A 15,196-nucleotide genomic window follows, 5' to 3' on the forward strand; every position below is an offset into this window, starting at 1 on the left:
AAAAGGGCTCCATGACATCCTGGGTATATGCAAAAGACCATTTGCTTCTTATTGGCTATTTCACACAGAGCTTCAGTCCCTTCTTGCTTTTTTGTGGGTGGCTAGGGGACTCTATGAAGCTCTCTCTTGAGAGAATAAAGGCTTGATCACAGTTCTAATCTATAATTCCTTGCTGAATATTTTTGGTGTCATTTGAGTATTTCTCTCATGGCCACAGATTTTCCTTCTGTTCTCTGTCCTGTCTTTTCTGCGTTTCTACTGTGTCCTTAAAATAGAGCTTTCTCAAAAGTAGCATTGATACTGACTTGAATTGGTAGCTGTACTAAGGTAGATTACTGGAATTTACATAGGTGTCAATCCAGCAATTAATTGAGAGTCAACAGTATTCTAATTGAAACTACCAATATGATTCAAGTCCTTAGTACCTTCTGTCCAGCCCAAACTCTGTGGCTGCTTTTGATCTATCTTGTGTTCCTCTGTGCTTCCTGCACTTTCTGTGAAGTACCCATCTGTCTTCAAGTGTTGCTCCAGCTTCTATTTTCAGTTCTGAAGGATTTAGATGAAGGAATGTGTTTTACTTCCTTCAATGTCATTCTTTTCTCTTCTGCCTTCCCCTTGAACAAGAGGACTTTATCCTAAAATTATGCCTTCATGGACCTTGTAGCTGTCAGGATCCTTACACAGCTACTTCTCCTGATTATGCTAGAGGATTCAAGTTGGATTTGGCTTTCTTTCCTCCCCCTTTGTCCCCTCTGAGCTTTGATATTCTTCCCATCATGCTTCATCTTGCCCTGTTAATGCCCATCTGCAGCTCTAGTTTATTCTGCTCCTTATCAGGCAAAACCTGACCTACACAATTCCTTACTGTGTTGTTCTTGATCTTGACTTTGGGGTGGTACACACAGGCCATGAAACGCACCCCTCTTTGTTGTGCTGCGTTGCCACAGCAACCAAATAGGGCGGCAATGCGGTGTAGCAAAAATGGAGCCATCTAGAGTGGCTCCTTTTTGAGGTGCACTAAGGGCTGTGTCGCAGTCCTGATGATGCCGCTTCTGTCCAGAGGTGTGTGGGTGCTCTGGCACCCTTACGTCACAAGGCTGCACCCCATGTGGATGGGGCTGCAGCCTTGTGATGTAGTGGTGCTGATATTAGGGTTCAGCGCATATAGATGCTGCACAATAGCAAGCCCTAATTTTGGCGTCAGGGCATTGCAAAGCTCCCATGTGTACCGCCCCTAACTTACATTGGTGGGTCTCACACATTCATTAAGAGATTTGAAAGTTTAAGGAAGCATATTCCACATCTATTTTTCCTGTCTTAGCCGTACATCACTGAAAATGATATACAAAGGTATAGTGTCTGAACAGTGTATTTTGTAGAACTCCAGTAAAGCTGATGAACTCTTGAGCATCTGTTTGAATCCTCCTCATAAGGAAGAATGGAAAACTGTTGCTGAAGAAGCAGTATCTGATACATCCTTACAACCTTTCAATTGATAAATTCTTTGAGATGATAACTGGTTTTCACCGCCATCCAGTGTTAATTTGGATTCAAATTAGTACTGCAATGGTTAAAGATCAATTGGAAATTAGGACCACAAACTAAGGATTATAACAGAAACTCCTTAAACAATTTATTGATACATAATGAAAACTAATAATATCATTAACTTCAGTGACTGTGACATTAGAACATGATGATTTTCCTTTTAAAGTACTACAATAGAATAAGGCATCACAATGTGAATAAAAGGAGAATGACAATTTTGAAGAAGGAATAGTTGTCAAAGCATTACTAATGAAATATTTTAATCTATTTCATGAGGTCTTAATGCTGCCTCCATCTGATACTCCCTCCAGTCCATCTAGTTTAAACTAGATAACATCTCAATTCACTGCAGAGACTCAACAGGTTCAAGGATGCCTTCATCTCTAGCAAGGCAGAAACATAAAAATAAAAGGAAGGATAAGAAAGGATAAACTTTTGGGGGCTTGCCATTTTTAAAAAAAACAGCACAACAATTGAGAGAACTGTGGTTTTCATCAGTAATTTCCTCCATTTAAACTAAACCTTCTTAGATGGGTCACAGAATTTGAACTGAATAAGGAATGTGCTGTCTCCAGATGTCCTTCAAGGCTACTAGGTTCTTAGCCTTCACTTGGAGCTAGATACCTCTAGGGCAATAATTACATGAAACCGCTGGGAGAGATCATCCGGAGCCATGGAGCACAGTGTTATCAGTATGCTGATGACACCCAGATCTATCTCTCCATGTCTCCAACTGATACAGTGACTAAGGATGGCACCTCTCCTCTGGATGCCTGTCTAGGGTCAGTAATGGACTGGATGAGGAAAAACAAACTCAAGCTGAATCCAGAGAAAACAGAGGTACTTGTGGTAGGTACCCCAAGTCCGGGCAGGGAAATTTGCCATCCAGTCCTGGACGGGGTCACACTTCCCCTAAAGGACAAAGTTCGCAGTTTGGGAGTACTCCTGGACTCATCCTTACAGTTATCATCCCAAGTGGATGTGATGGCCAGCAGTGCTTGGTACCAGCTTCAGCTGATACGCCAACTGCGTCCCTGCCTGGACAAAAAGGACCAAGAAACAGTAGGACCTAGAAACTGGTAACCTCTCGGTTAGATTTCTGCAATGCACTGTACATGGGGCTACCTTTGTACCAAGTTCAGAAGCTCCAATTAGTTCAAAACACTGCAGCCAGGTTGGTCGCCGGAATCTCAAGGGTGGACCATATAACACCTGTACTAAAATCTTTTCAATGGCTGCCAATTCGCTTCCGGGCCCAATACAAAGTGTTGGTTATCACCTATAAAGCCCTAAATGGCTTGGGCCCAAGTTACTTGAGGGAACGCCTCTCCCCACATAATCCGCCCCACACTCTCAGAATAACGGGGAAACTGTTACGTGAACACCCCAAGGTGAGACTGGTATCGACTCACCAAAGAGCTTATACAATGACAGCTCCAACTCTTTGGAATGCACTCCCGGAGGAAATTCGATCTAGTTGCACATTGGAAGCCTTCAAGAAGGCATTAAAAACCTACCTCTTCCAGTTAGCATACCCTCCCGATTCTCTCTAGAAAGTATTCCCCAACCAGATCAGACGACGACCCATAATTGTTATCCCTACCATCCTAGTTACACTGTTTTTAAAAACTGAATTGCTGAGAACTGTTTTATAATTGGTTTTAATATTGTATTTGATATGCATCATAGAATTTTATTGTATGTACACCACTTTGATCTGAAAGGAAAAGTGGTATATAAATAAAAGCATTATTATTATTATTATTATTATTATTATTATTATTATTTATTACATTGATCACTTTCTCAGATATATGTCTCACAGAAGTTACCCAGAGCATCCCTAGGAACTGCACCTGCTGTTCTGGTCCTGAGATTTTCTTGGGATTAATCTATCATCTTGAATGCCTCATTAGCTCTTTTGGTTTTTCCTACCATCTGTACGCCGATGACACCCAGTTGTATCTTTCCACCCCTGACCTTTCTCCAAGGCTTGAACAGCAAGTTTCATCTTATCTCACAGCTGTCTCGCAGTGGATGCGCTATCGGCGTTTGAAGCTCAACATGTCCAAGACGGAGCTTCTTGTCTTTCCTCCTAAGTCTGCCCTTCAACACTCTTTTTCTGTCTCTGTGGACAACATTTCTATTCAACCAGTCCAGCAAGCCCGCAGTCTTGGTTTTATCTTTGATTCTTCTCTGTCGTGTATCCCACAGATCCAGACCACAGCCAAGGCTTGTAGATTCTTCTTATACAATATTGCCAAAATCCGACCATATCTCTCCGCCTCTACTGCCAAGATCCTGGTCCATGCCCTAGTGGTCTCACGACTTGATTACTGTAACATCCTCCTGGCTGGGCTTCCTCTTTCTCACCTCCGTCCATTTAATTTCTGCCCAGCATTCAGCTGCACGCATTATCATATCCGCCCACTGCTCTGACCACATCTCTCCTGTGTTGGCATCCCTTCACTGGCTCCCCCTCCCTTTCCACATTCAGTATAAGCTCCTGCTGTCAACATTTAAAGCCCTCCATGGGCTGGCCCCTCCTTACTTATCAGACCTTATTTCTCCTCACCTTCCCACTAGAGCCCTCCACTCTGGTAGTCAAGGCCTGCTGTCCCAGCCCAGGATTTCCTCTGCCCCATCTCGGATTCATCCCTTTTCACTCGCTGCCCCTCACTCCTGGAACCTTCTTCCCCCGCGAGCAAGAGCCATCACTTCTTTAACCAGCTTCAAAACAGAATTGAAGACCATCCTATTCAGAGAAGCGTTCCCAGGCATTGCATAACTGTCACTTGCTATTTGATGTTCTTTTGTTGCCTGTGTTATTGAATCATTTCCTGTATTGCTATTTATTTTATATGTATTATCCAACTAGAGAGGCAGGCTAGCTCCAACAGGCCTCCTTGGAAGAAGATTAACTAACCATCCATTAAGAAGCCAAGCCCTCCCTCCAGTCCATCTCCCCTGATCCAGGCCTTGGAGGTAGAGAAGAACTGCTGGCCCTCATCCCCTTCCCCACCACCACTCCCTTCTCCTTTTGTGTCATTTCTTTTTAGATTGTAAACCTGAGGGCAGGGAACCGTCCAATTAAAAAGTTTGTATGTACAGCGCTGTGTAAATTTACAGCACTTTATAAATAAAGGTTAATAATAATAATAATAATAATAATAATAATAATAATGCCTCATTATATAAATCAGTTTCCCTTCAGATATAATAATGTCATCAGTGTTAAGCCTCTCTTGCTACACATTCAAATAACTTCAAAAACATCTGTGTCTGTGTCATTCCATTTATTTATTTATTTATTTTTCTATCACATCCCTTGGACTGAAACCAGATTTAAAATGTTAAGAGAGATGCAGCCAAATGCACATACCATACAAAAGTTAAAATATGATTACTCTATCCACAGATTTAAAAGTATGCCCACTGAAATATTGTCCTATTCTTGTTCTACTTCTGTGACCTCATAGGACAAATACATTTTTTAAGAGTACATTAGAAGGCAAAAGTACATGAGAGATAGCAACACATTTCTCTGTTTATTTTAATTACCTTTGGGATTGATCAGGTTGAACATTTGAACAACCAGTGTCCAGGTAGTTGCACCTGACCATCTGAAGGTACACCTCTGGCCAACATCTTACTCAGTAGTTTGCTTTCCCAGAGAGGCATTTGTCTCTGTATCCTGCTCACAGAGCCAATTTGTTTTGAAAGAGGTTTTTGATACATGGACAAAGGCAACACAAAAGAGGACATTAATGTTTCTATTACTGTATATACTCATGTATAAGTCTTAAATTTTTAGTCAAAAAACTGGATCAATTTATCCATTGGTAAATGTAAAAAAGGGGAACCATCCCCTGGTAAAAGGCAAGGATATAATCTGGAAGCACTGACCCTGCTCTATTCTCTTATCCATCCTGCCTTTAGTATGAGCATAAACAGTTATGTCTGCTGGGATTTTGGAAGTTCTTTGGCATTATTTTCCTTTGTCTCATGCTTTAGACCCTTTGTTACATGTCCCTAAGTTTTACCCTTGATTTATCCATGGGTCATATAAAAATCCATACTTTTGGCCCCAAGGCCTACCCTTGACTTATACATGAGGTCAACTTATAGTCGAGTATATAGATAGCATGCAAGTAGAGGAAGTACAGTGGTGCCTCGGGTTACGAAATTAATTCGTTCCGCTGTCAATTTCGTAACCCGAAAGGCTTTCGCAAGCCGAATCCCCATAGGCGCTAATGGGGAAAAGCCGCGATTTGGTGTGAAATCGCGCAGAAAAGCACCAAAAGTTTTTTCGTAACCCGAAAAAACTTTCTTAACCCGGAACAATAATTTCCTATGGGTTTTTTTCGTATCCTGAAAATTTCGTAACCTGGGTAATTCGTATCCCGAGGTACCACTGTATATAAGAAGCTTATTGAGTAAAAATCTTTTCTTCTTCTTTCTGTTGTTGGGAGCTCTAAGTAGGCAACTGTCGAGTGATTCTAACAGGTACACAACACTACTGCACTTTAGGGTCTGTTTCAGAGCTTACCAGACAGAGTTGGGAGGGGGGGGGTCATATTTATACAAAAAGTCCCCTAGGCCTAAATGCATGTTTGCACAAAGATCTTAATTGTACTTGTTTAAGTGGTTTGACTCCCAGCTCTTATCAGTGTTTATGGAAAGTAGACAAAGACTATTCAGAGGTGGTTCTGCCAGTTCCTCACTCTGATATATAATCTGTAACACATGCTATTCATTGCCATCCAAGTACTAACCAGAGCTGATCCTGCTTAGCTTGCATGATCAGATGGGATCTAGTGTCTTTAGGATATTTACTAAAGAATCTGTGCATACAGAGGGTCAATTGTAAATACAACAACAACTGCAATAACAACCCTGCACCCAAATATAACTCTTTTTTCACGCACAAGCTCGTGTTTCCTATCAAATGGAGAGAAAGAGGAGAAAATTATTTTGGGAGAGGAAAATGGCTGAAGCAGAAACTGACTAGGTCAAGGACTGAGGAAGGGCTGTTCAAGAGAAATGCAAAGGAAAGTAACAGAAGTCAAGTAAGAAAGGGCAGATAGAACAGTTTTCATCCAGTAATAAAGAATGAACATGAAACACGAGGCAGTCTGGTAAAAGTTGCTTTCACAGTTCCTACTAACAATTTTAATACTGTGCCTTTTAATACTTTACCTTTTAGTTTAGGGGCTGAATTGTTTGTGCCTTATTTGAACTGATCTGATTACTCAATGACCTCTGGCACTCAGTGACCTCTGGCACATCCATATATTTCTATGCAGTATGATATAAATAGTGATGATATTCTCACTGCCCACCTTCACTGCAGAGAGCTTCAGGAGCTGATGTTGAAAAATCAGGAAGTTGGATGGGTTTGTTCTGTGGGAGTGAATATATGCATACATATTTTTGTCAAGTCATTTTTTTTCTTCGCAGTAGTCTCTACCTCTTCGATTGTGTTTATTTTTGATCTTGGTGATATGCTCTTAACACCTCCCTCTGGTGCAATCCTCTTCCAAAGAATATCAGCACTTTCAGAAGTACTTTAGAACAACCTTCAGCTAGGTATAAGACATCTATGTTTGGATTTGTTGTCTCCATCCTGACGTAGCAACACCTTTGGACTTGTTCCTTCAATGCCAAGCTGGCATCCATACTGGTCACGACTAACTGCCTGGTAGAGCCAGCATGATATAGTTGTTTCAGCATTAGACTATGACTCAGGACAACAGGGTTTGAATCCCTACTCAGCAATGGAAGTCTACTGGGTGACTTTGGCAAGTCCTACTCTCTCAGCTTCAGGGGAAGTCAAAGACAAAGCCACTCTGAAAATTTTTTGCCAAGAAATCCCCATGATAGCTTTGCCTTAGGGTCACCACAAGCTGGAAAGAACTTGAAGGCACACAACAACAACAACAGCTATCCTAGGCCCCAAAGTTGCATGCAAGCTGTCGACACTTTGGACTTTCTGATTTGGCCTTTTTTTCAGGACATTGTAGGCACTATTGTTGTTTTCTAGTCTTCTGGGTAGCTAAACATTTGCAACATTTATTTGTATTTACATTTCTACACCACTTAATAGTGAACTCAGCACTCTTTAAGCAGTTTACAGTCTGTAAGCCAATTGCCCCCAACATGCTGAGTACACATTTTATCGACCTACAAAAGGATAGGAGGCTGAGTTAACCTTGGAGCCCTGGGATCAAATTCACAACATTGTGGCTGCAATACTGGCATTTAACCACTCTTTAACCACCAGGGCTCTTACATAACAAAGGGTTATATAAGTAGGAAACACACAAGTAAAAACAATTTTACCCTGGATTCCTGATCCCCCCACCCCCCCTTTCAGTCTTTCTATAAAGAGCATCAGTTGACTGGTGCAAGGATTGCAGAGAGAAAGGGCCCATTGACCTGAGGTTTGAAAAGGGGCTTAGGCTCTCCATCATGTCCTCAAGGTGCTGCTGCTGTTTGGAATCCCCTTCTCTGGACACAGCAAGTTAAAACTGTATATCTCTTCCTCCCCTTTCTTTTAATTGATCACTGATGGGCAGGGCAAGTGAGGCAGTGCTGGTTCTTGAGCAGAGCTGACATAAGGAAACCTTTGGGGCTCCTCTGAAGAGGACAGCCCACTAATGTCTACCATGGAGGGCAAGGTACCCCTTCCAAAGGAGCAGTCAAAAGTTGCTTTAGGCTACATGCTGCTGCCAGATATATTTAACAATCTGGTATATTCGTTAGTATAGGCTACTCCATTCTGGTTTAGAAAGGATAACTGAGACAGAGTCAAGAGGCAGGAAAAACAAAGTTAAATCTTACCAGGCACTAAGTTCTAAAGGCAAAACCAAGCATTCTAAAGTAAGCAAGCCAGCAGATAGGACAAACACCAGACAATAATAGTCACACAGCAAAACAAAATACAATCCAGAATCTTACACAGCAAAGAAGGCGAAATGAATTAGGAATGAAAGTAATTACTTTAAAGTATTTGGAGTCTTCATCAGCCCTTGACTCCAAAGGCTCAACTTCAGGACTTCTCCAGGAAGGACAGAACATGTGAACTGGTTAAACATCCATCCAATGTGTGTAAGGAGGGGAGAAGAAAATTATTGTGGTTCATGGCATCAGCATGCCTAGGATGTCAAAATATTGATTCTGGAATCTCCCAGCAACCAAGGATATGATAGCCAGGCAGCTGGTATGTTCACACCAAGATCTTGAGTTCCAGCTCAGATACTGAGTAGTGTGAACAAGAAACTGGCCAACTTTCATGCTCTCGCAACCAGGATAGCCATTGGCATGAAACGCTATGGGAAATATACTTCAGAAATAATTTTTGCAAACTCCTGAGTGCTGTCAGGATTGCTTGGCTTAGGCTAGCACTCACCTCCACCTGTGAGGAGCGGAGCATCACATTTAGCCTATGGTGAAACAATGTCCAATTCTCTGTGACTGGGGTTAGGCTATGGTAAGGCGGCTTCCTGAGCTGAAGAGACTGTTTGTTCCATTATAGGGAGCACTGATCTCTTGTTGCTGTATAGATGGGCACCAGTAGTAGTTATAAAGAAAGAAAAGTTTCTTTTCCTTTTTTAATTTCTGGAATTCTCAATGCATTTTTAAAAGTTTAATGAAAATATATTTTCAAAATGGAAAGGGTAGGTCTTCCACCCTATCCAGAAAAAAAAAACACCGCACATATACAGAAGTATATAGCAACTCCTTAGGGATGTTCCAAGTTAACCATCCCATCAAATCCTTTTCAAGAAAGTTCCTATACTCTTCTACTACTCCCAGATGATTTCTCTCATCTCTTATTAAGGCACTCCCATCTCTGGTGGAAACCCACAGCAGACTCCCCTTCCCCACTGTTATCCAAACAATAGGTGGGAGGACAGGGGGGAACCCCACCAGCTGTCAGCTTTGTCAGTACAGTCGCCCCCCTTTTTCAAGGAGATCCGTTCTGGACCCCCTAGTGAAAACGGAGATTCACCTATATTCAAGCCCCCTTTGACTTGAATATAATCATGGGGCATGCAGGCACATGCCGTGGGCACACACCCCATTCATTCTCCCTCCATTCGTCCCTCACGCATAAGCGAGGGACGTGGATCCGAAGACCACTAGAACAGAGGGAGGACTGTATATTTTTGCCCCAGACTGTGTAAAATGTCTCAGGTGCATACACTGGGTTAAAGAGGAAATGCTGACTCAGAGGAATCTGATGGAACTTGAGCATGGAGATGAGTCATAGCAGTTCAAAGCTGCATTGTCAATGAGACTACATAGCAGGAAGCTGATGAAACACTAGTAGGATGTTGGATCAGATTGCTAGCTGTGTGTGTATATATAAGGATGAATGCTCCAGTACACAGTGTGGTGTGTGGATGTCAGTTGATGGCGGAGAATTATGCTGGTTTGTGTAAATATTGCTGTATCGTAAATATTTGCTGCAATGAAGATCAAAAGCCTCTTCAAAAGAACCTCAGAAGTTGTGAACTACTTCCAGATTTGGCAGTGGTAGTCTTCCTGGCTGGCAGTGTTCTGCATGTGGACACAGTTATACCCCAGTGCTAACAAGCTTAATTCAAATGTTGGGGAAATTAGCTTTGCAAGAGGCTTGGGTAACCTTTAGATCATTTGTTACCTATGTATACTAGTACTAACTGAGGAGCCAGGTTTGGGGTGAATTAAGAAAGTTTTATTTTAAAAAGTGCAGAGTGCAGTGACACACACAAGATAGCAATTAAAACAGACACAGCATATATAGCTAACCAAAATGGAAATATAGAAATGGGATAGCTGAGTTTTAGGAGTTTGCTATGGGGTTATAATTACCTGTCCAAAGAGAACACAGCGGAAAGCTGCAGTGGCTCAGTCTGATAAATCTGAGGGTGACACAGAACAAACAGAGTGCAGGGGTGTATGCTGGCAATGTGCATAGAGGTTAGGTTTTGGAACCATATTTATGAAACTAGTCTCCTTTGTTACTTTGTCAGGTAAGAAAGGCTGAATGTCTTTCTCCGGGAACTGGCAATGGAATTCTGCACTGGTTGATAGCTTGAATTTTAATGTGACAAAAACAGTGATTGGATCAGGATATCCCCATGATGGATGGAGAGGAAAGTTTGGCTGGTGACACAACAGGGAGTAAGCAGAGAGATTGGCTTACTGCTTTGGGTATGAGGAGATCCTCAAGTTTTGAGAAGAAATGCAGATTATTTAGGGGATGTAAGGAGAACTTACTTAATTCATACATTTGGTTTTGATGGTCTTGTTTACCTGCATGTTCACATGTCTCTGGACATGTTCTTTTTTCCTGGGAACCTGACCCAGTATTCCTGAAAGAACTCTTGAAAAGAACTCTCATATCTCCTGATATGAGATATGAAAATATGAGCACCCCAAAATACAGTGTTGATATGTAAGGGTGCTTAACACCATTTGGGCAAATTGAGCTGTTCAGCAGGCGGATCCATCCAATGTTACCCTCTGCCTTTCTCGCAGTCTCTGAAACATCCTAAAGCAAGAGTGACCACATTATGAAACTTTTGCTATTTCTGTGTGCCGAGTGTAACTGTTTACCAAGACTCCTCCATTACAAATAAATCAAAAGTGTTATCCAGCCAAATTAAGAGGTCTCCATGCAGCTAGATGGACATTAATCAAAATGACATATTGTCATATATTGGATCAAAGGAATAGATTGTGTTATTAAATTAGACTTGTTGCTGCTTTTCTGGTGTGTTTACCAGTGCACAATCAGCTAGAGCCTAATAAACTAGTCAGAAAAATAAATCTGGAAAATGTATTGCTCCAAACATAGATTGAGTTAGAAACATTTTTTAAAATGCAATATTAAAGAAGGAACTGAAGGAATAAATGTGATTTAGAAAGTGTGCCATCTTAAAAAGCTTTGTGATAAAGCAGCAAGCCTCTGTAAAAATTCCAGTGTGCTCATTTCATTGTGCTAACAGATACAGAAATCAATTGTAACAGTAGATTAGGGGCATTGTTTTTTTACATAATTCAGTGGCGGTTTGCTACAAGGGAAAATAGAAAGTGAAAATTGCAAACTCTTTTTCATGTAAACTTTTAGAAGTTTACTTCTAAATGCCATAAAGATACCAGATCCCATCTGAGCTTGGATGCTAAGCGGTGTCAGCAGTGGTTAGTACTTGGATGAGAGAATGTTAATGAATAACAGGTGCTACAGGCTATATTTCAGAGGAAGGAACTGGCAAAACGATCTATGAGTGGTCCTTGCCTAAGAAAAACTGATGAAAAATTCATGGGGTTACCAAATACTGGCAGCCAAGTTGAAGTCACACAGACACACACATACAATGTTCCAAATAAGTGGATGGTAACCTTACCTGTTATGCTCTGCTCTTAAGAACCTTTACTAATGACTTGATGAAAGTTGGGAAGGGGGAAGAAAATCAAATTCTAAAAGGAGGCAGAATTATGGAAAGTTGCTCTCAGGAACTGTTTAGAGCCAGCATGATCTGAATAGTGTATGTTCATTTTGCCCGTGAGTCAGGAGTGAGTCACCTCACTCTTTGGGAAATTTTTAAAAAGTTATTTTCAGATTACATTTCCCCAAATCCCCATGCTAGTGGATATGCTGTCAGGATGATTCTGGGAGCCATAGTATAAAAAAATAATTCTTCCAGATCACTCTTGATACACAGGCTGATTTTGTGAGATATCATTCACTGGAACACATCTTAAGAGACAATCAGAGAATGCAACTTTGCCTGGCTAAGGCCAAATATCTTAAATAAGGCCACGAAAGAGAAAACCTAGTTGGAGCTAAGAGATATAGGTAAGTTTAATTCTCACCTATCAGAGATATACCACAAAATATCAGAAAGAAAGATATTGTGCCATGAAGCTGTGTTGCAAAACTTGTCATCTATAGTGTATGAATTAAAAGTGAAGTAGTTGTTTCAAAGGCTGAAAAAAGGAAGACAGAGTGTTCAGAAGTTCTGTAAAAATTGGAAGAAAGGATGCTGAAAATGTCAAAAGTTGGGTATCTTTGGATGTCAGTCTACATCTGATGGGATCATAGTGGCAGGAAAAGGAACAACAGGTGGTGGACAAAAAGGGAACTTTTGCTTGTGAATTGCAGAAACTATTGTTTAAAGGCTCAAAGATCAGGCATATTGCTTGGATGGTGAATTTTGGTATGCATTTTGATAGACAGGGAAATTGAAACATTCTGTCTTCCCATGACATTTAGAGAAACAGTGCATCCTAATAGTGATATGGCTGTAGGCAAACTATAGTAAAGGCCACCTTCCTCTTTCCTCCACAGTTTCAGACTTCAGAATAAGAATTCATATGTCAAATACATAAATATCAATATCAGATTAAAACTGGAAATGGGAATATATGAGTAAGAGAACTTTGGATGACATACAAATAGATCAATTTGCCATGTTTGGGTTATTCCAAATAGGGCATATCCTCCAAATGTTATAATACAGAAAGAGATTTGCATGTATGTACTTGTGGAAACATCACTATACATAAATAATTTATCAGAATTATCAACTGGAAATGTCATGCATACAAAAAGGGATTAAATTTTAGTATAAATTTTATTTTCAAAGAGAATGGAAAATAAAAGAGATGACAATATAGAGGAAAAGGCCAAAAGAACATGCAGATTTGGCTTGCATACGAGATTAGGTGGTGTGAGTTCTCTCTCTCTCTCTCTCTCTCTCACACACACACACACACACACACACACACTCTTTCATGGGGGACTTGAGTGGCTAAGAGAGAGAAGAAGAAGTTTATATTATGTGAAATGGGGTTTTGTGCTCCCTTAAACAGGTGTCCTGTTTGAAGTAGATGCAGAAGTAGTAGATACCTGTTGCATTACCACATCCACTACAATGGCCATTTTGCAAGTGGGTAAAATCCCATAGCAGTTCTTTTGTGATAGTGTCCAATGAAACACAACAAAGGTTACACCACCTGACCGTAGATTTCAGGGGCTGACACTAACACAAAGTGACCATGGGATCTTTCATGGCACACAATTAATAGCATTGTGATTCTCCTCTAACTGCCTTGGCTGCATCATATAGAATCATGGGACATTTCGGCGGGTTACAGACCGCCCATTTGGGGCGGTCTGTACCCACCCCTTTCACCGGTGTATCGGGGCCTCAGCTGCCAGAACGGCAGCCACTGAGGCCCCGATCCACTGCTTTTCAGGCTGCGGGGAAGCGGCAAAACGCCGCTTCCCCGCAGTCTGAAAAGGGGTGTCCTTGGGGCTTGAAGCCCCAAGGACACCCCACGGCAGCGGGGAGAAGGCGAAAGGGGCCACTTGGCCCCTTTCTCCCTTGCTTCACTGGGCGCAGCTGTCTGAAGGCTGCACCCAGTGATGCAAAGCGGCACTGCAAACCAGGAAGGAGCTCCGAAATGGAGCTCCTTCCTGGTCCGCGCTAAGGGCGCACTAGGTGCCCTGGCGCGGAGCGAGGATGTCACGTCCGCGCCACCCTGTATAGAGGTGGCATGGCCGTGACGTCCTCATGGCGGCGGCCGTCTGGAACGGCCGCCGTCATTTTTTACGCGCACAGTGCGTATTAGGGTTAGGTAGGTGCGGAAGCACCGCACCTCCCTAACCCTAGTATGCGCTCTGCGCGTACTTTAATGGCAGTGTATAACCCGCCATTGTTTGGTGAGGCACTAGAGTTCTCTGGCGAATAATTTTAAGTATTTCTCCCTAATCTCAAATCTCTGGATTACATAGGATGAAGCTATTGCTGTTCAAGTATAAGCACAGTACTATAATAGTACAGGGGGCACTTGGCATCTGCTTGGGTTTGGTTCCTGGACCCTTGTGAGTAAAGGTTTTACTTTCATTCAGTTTCCAGATATGTTCTAATGGCTTAGTTTGTGATTTCACTTATTTCTGAAAAAAGATGTTTCTGAAGAGTTCTATGGATACCATGGAGTGCAAAAAAAAACAAAAACAAAAACAAAAAACAAAAAAACCGACAGTGTCTAGATCAAGTGAAGTAATAATGCCACTCTATTCTGCTTTGGTCAGACCCCACCTGGAATATTATGTCCAGTTCTGGGCACCACAATTCAAAAAGGACATTGAGAAACTGGAGCGTGTCCAAAGGAAGGCAACTAAAATGATGAAGGGTCTGGAAACCATGCCCTATGAGGAACGACTTAGGGATCTGGGGATGTTTAGCCTGGAGAAGAGAAGGATAAGAGGTGATATGATAGCCCTGTTTAAATATTTGAAGGGATGTCATGTTGAGGAGGGAGCAAATTGTTTTCTGCTCCAGAGACTAGAACGCAGAACAATGGATGCAAAGTACAGGAAAAGAGATTCCACCTCAACATTAGGAGGAACTTCCTGACAGTAAGAGCTGTTTGACAGTGGAACAAACTCCCTCGGAGTGTAGTGAAGTGTCCTTCCTTAGAGGTCTTCAAACAGAGGCTGGATGGCCATCTGTCGGGGATGCTTTGATTTAGATTTCCTGCATGGCAGGGGATTGGACTGAATGGGCCTTGCGGTATCTTCCAACTCTATAATTCTATGATTCTATGAAATGAATGGGTCCAAGAGCAAATTCAGCCTAAACTCTCCCTA

This window comes from Sceloporus occidentalis, unplaced genomic scaffold, assembly GCF_023333645.1.
Source record: "Sceloporus occidentalis isolate IW3139 unplaced genomic scaffold, rSceOcc1.0.p SCAF_3, whole genome shotgun sequence".
NCBI lineage: Eukaryota > Metazoa > Chordata > Lepidosauria > Squamata > Phrynosomatidae > Sceloporus > Sceloporus occidentalis.